The sequence below is a fragment of the Alligator sinensis genome, unplaced genomic scaffold, assembly GCF_000455745.1.
Source record: "Alligator sinensis unplaced genomic scaffold, ASM45574v1 scaffold65_2, whole genome shotgun sequence".
In the NCBI taxonomy this organism is placed as follows: Eukaryota; Metazoa; Chordata; order Crocodylia; family Alligatoridae; genus Alligator; species Alligator sinensis.
This window is the reverse complement of record NW_005842071.1, coordinates 217,553-222,280: the sequence shown is the minus strand read 5'-3', so window position 1 is coordinate 222,280 and position 4,728 is coordinate 217,553.

Below are 4,728 nucleotides of genomic sequence, written 5' to 3'. Positions count from 1 at the left end.
GCTGGACAGTTTCCAGGTTCAGCTCCGCTTAAATCCTCGTTGGAGGACTATGACAAATTTGGTCCTTGGGCCCCAGAGTAGTTAAGGCTCCGCGGGTTCGGCAATTCTTTCCCCATCGAGTTGTCGAAGCTCCATGGGCTCTATTCGGTTCTCAGGCCCCGGAGTTGTTAAGGCTCCGTGGGTTCGAAAATTGAGTATATAGGATAGGGATACGTCTACGATTGCGCTCGGCGATGGGGAGAGGCCAGAGGCTGTTTAGACCCCTGTTGCCTTCTGAAGAAATGCATTGGGTCCGTTAGGATCTGCAGCACTTAGAGATCTTCATGCTCTCCCTCTCGAACTCTAATTGCTCTCTCTCTCTAACTTGGACTCCAATTGCTCTCTCTCCAACTTGGGCGGAAACCACCCAAGCTCTTTATACGGCTAGCAAGCCAATCGCTAGCTGCCACGTGTGCCTATATTAAGATTGGCCAATAATGTGGCACGAATCTAAATATAAATGGCGGGAACTCCTTTGCACCATGCATCACTATGATGCAAAAGAAATGCACCATGCAAAGAAGGCTACAAACGGTGGGAAATACTCTTTTGCACGCGGGTTCTCCTATTGCAGCAGAAAACTGTACCGTGCAAAGAAGCTGCAATTTGTCGGGAACATAATTTAGCGGTGCTGAAGCACACAAAAACAAAAAACCACAACTTTGGGTTGTGACAAATTTAAGCAGTTATTTAATTTTAGAAGCATCTACACATACTATTAATGTGCCTGAGCACTTCACACTAGAGTTTATTGCTCCTAGGTGCAGCATTAACACATGTGCTTGGGACTGCAGCATGGTCCCACAGCCTGCCAACCTGGAGCTGTTCCACCCTGGCTCAATGTGCTGTGGAGGGGCTGGCTGGGGCATGAGGGTGCTTCACCTTCATAAGGGTGCTAGCTGGCAGGCAGCCCCTGCACTGGAGCACTCTTATACCCCAGCCAGCCCCAGTCATCATCTACATGTATACATGAATGCCACGTGACTCGGTGGCTATGGGGGCATGGTGAGCTCCAGCAGGAAGTGGTGACCCTGACAGCAGCGGGAGCATAGCAGCAGTAAGCGTGGTGCTGCCGCAGGCAGCCGTGGTGCTGTTGGTGGTGGAGGGTGGTGGTGAGTGCCACCCAGTGTTCAGAGACCATCCGCAGATGCTGTCAGCAGCAGTGGCAGTGACCAGCGGCGATCACAGACCAACTGCAGACGCCACTGGTGGTGTCGACGGTGGGGGTGGTGGCAAGTGGTGACCGCCCGCAGGCACTGCTGGCAGTGTCAGAGGTGCCTTTTCATAGGGGGTGCACCACCACGCTCAAGGGGTGCACATGTACCCATGTGCACCCCCTACACATCACCAATGCATGTATGTTGAGGCACCTTAAATTACTTTGCCATAGGATAGTACTTGTCCTGGATACTGCCATCCAGAGTTAATTAGCAGAGTTAACTAGTTTACTGCAGCCTAATAGTGCTGCATGTGTAGACAATGACATTTTTACTGGGTGTGTCTACACATGCATTTACTCCAGACTAGATTTACTGTGCAGTAAACTACTGCACAGTGCGAGTATCTACAAGAGATGTAGCATCAGTGGACAAGAACTGTAAAACCGCAGTTATGTAACTGTAGCATCACACTCCCTCACTATAGCTCATCACTAAGGCAACATAGTGGCTAAAAATAACCATGTGCCACTGACATGGCACAGTAACAGCTGTTACTGCGCCATCATTTAGTACTTCCTAAAGGAAGTGCCAAATGACAGCCAGTAACAACAGCATCATAGGGGTACTGTAGACATGCTCAGTAAGGGTTTTTGGGTAGGTGTCTACATATGCAGAGATTAGGGAGAAAATTTGCTGCCAATTACCTGCAGCCCTTCAATGCATCTCTTCCACCACCAGAGGGAGCTCCAGGTTCTGGCTCCAGTTGCCAGCACCTGGGAGGTGTCTTGAAAACCCAGCCTCGCTTTCTGCTCTATGGGCACCCTCTTCCTTTGCTCAGGCACAACGTGGCAAATGCAGATACAGCATGTAGCAGCTTTGTCTGTACCCATTCTGCCTCCCCAAACTATGGCTGCCCCAGCCCCTGGCCTTGGCAGTGATGACCAGCACCCCAGGATCTTACTGGCTGCCACAATCACCTTGATGGCTGCTGCACTGACAGGCGCCTGGGCCATGGCCATCTCACCCTGACCAGTTCCCCCACAACTAGTGACCGCCTACCCACCTGCAGTGCACTGTCCCAGGGCTGCCATTGCCATGCAGCTACTGCTGCCAGGGACACTGATGAGGGGCTCCATGATACCACCACTGGGGCCACCATTGCCCTCCTGGACCTGCAGCTCCACTACCTCTGGGCCTGCTGCACCAGCCAGCACTGGTGGCAGCACCTCATCCAGCCAACCTGGGATGGTGAACTGGATGCCTTCCAGCTGACCTGGGCCATCTTTTGGGACCTGCTTCAGCAGCCCCAGCCCCACCTGGAGCAGCAGGATACTGGCATGAACCAGCCCACCTCACTGACACCCACCTGGCCCTTGTACTGCTGAATCTGGCCATGCCTGCCAGCCTCCGCTATGTGGGACACCTGTTCAGTGTGGGCAAGGCCACCACTGTAAAGGCCAACTTGAAGTTGTGTGGGGCCCTCCATAACATGCTGGGGGACACTGTGCTCTGTGTCCACAACCCCCTGGTGGTGGTGGTAGGGTTCTGTAGACTGGAGTTCCCTCAGTGCATCGGAGCCCTGGACGGGATCCACATCCCACTCACCTACCCATCCCACAGAGACCACCTTTATTACAGCTACAGGGGTTTTCACTCCATGGCCCTGCAGGCTGCTGTGGACCACTGCAGCACATTCACCCAAGTGAGCACTGTGCGGGCCGGGTGTGAGCCGGGCCCTTTTTTGTGCTCTGCACGGGCTGTGGCCAGCAGCCCGGGCACACGGGGTTGGAGAGAATGGGCGACACGCTAGAATTAGGCACGGACTCGTAATGGTAGATTTAAAGATTGTTTACTTACACCGAAGATGGTTGTGGTGCAGGCTGGAAAACTTGCTTGAGTTGCAGTTACAAACAAAACAACACGAACAATCACGTGGAGTTTGCTAGGCTCCACGGAAACAGCTCCGGATGCCCTGGACAAGTGCGCCACCAAAATAGAAACCTCGTAGATACGTCTTAAAAAAAAAAATTATCGCTCAAAGACGGAAAGAGGTGGGCGGTGGATCAGGTCGCCAAACTCCTCTGAATCTTGCACAGGGTTTCTATTACCCTGCCGTGTACCCAGAGTCCCCACGAGATGGATGTGGAGTCCTCTTCGGCTTGGGTGGAAACCGCTCAAGCCTCTTATACGGCTAGCTGGCCAATCGTTAGCCACCACATGGAAATAATTTAGAACTAGCCAATAGCAGAGAACAAATTTGCATGCGGGTGGCGGGAACTCCTTTGCACCGTGCATTTCTCTTGCAACTTGAGAAATGCACCCTGCAAAGGAAGCTACAAATTGGCGGGAAATTCTCCCTTGCACCGGGGTTCTCCTCTGCAGCAGAAAACTCCACCGTGCAACGAAGCTGCAATTTAGCGGGAATAATTCTAGTGCTGAAGCACACACAAAATCATACCTTTGGGTTATGACAAGCACCAGCTGGATGTGCAGCTCACATGACCCTGCGTCTTTTGGAACTTCACCCTGATGGGACTGGTGGAGAGCTGGTGCTTTGTGGCAGGGGTGCTGGACCTGCAGTGGGGCATTGTCATGGTCTCACCCCTACTCATCAGGAACCCCATCTACCTGCCTTACATCAGCCACCTGGACCCCCACCAGACCTACATTAATCACTGCCTGGACTGGACTCGTGCCCTGGAGGAGTTTACCTTTGGTCGCGTCACAGGCTGCTGGGGCTCCCTCACTGTCCATCTTGAGGTCACTGAGGACAACCTCCCCCAGGTCATCATCACAGCCTGCGTGCTGCATAATGTCTGTGAGGCCTGGAGAGAGCAGCTCCATGAGGCCTGGGTGGAGGAGGTGCAGTGTGCAGAGGATGCCGGGCATCAGGACCACTACCTGCCAAGGCAACAGCAGCGGTGGGTCCCCCTGCCAAGGCATCAGGAGAGTCACACAACCACCAGTGGGGCCCATGGCACTAGGTGTAGGAAGCTCTAGTTGATCACCTCCTCTTGCACTCCCCACTCTGGGCCACCTGCCTGCCACCCACAGACTCCCAGCCTCCTGCCCACCCTCAGCACCTCTCTGCGGGGCCATCAGGTGGGAGTACCTAGGGGGCAGAGCCTGGGGACAGGTGTCCAGCACCCTGGCCTTAGGCTCTTCCGCTGCAGGTGTGCATGCTGTAGCACATGCAGCAGGCAGAGGACTTGGCCCAGGGTGACAGTGACTGCTGGTCCTCCTCTGCAGTCAGTTCCCCCTCTGTCAGAGGCTGTCCATGGCCAGCGGGGCCAGCATGGAGTCCTGTCTCCACTGCTGGCTGTTCTGGCTCCACACCCGCATGTATCCAGGGTGAGTGGCAAGCTTGGGCCCAGGCAGCAGGTTTGGGTGGCAGTGGACCCGGGGTTGAGGCTGGGCCAGGGGCTCTTGTTGGTGGGAGGCAGTGGAGGACCTGCTCCCAAGCCCAGGCAGGGGCCTGCTGGGTAGCAGGAACCTGCCAGGGGGCTTTCAGGGCTAGGGACAGAGGCCA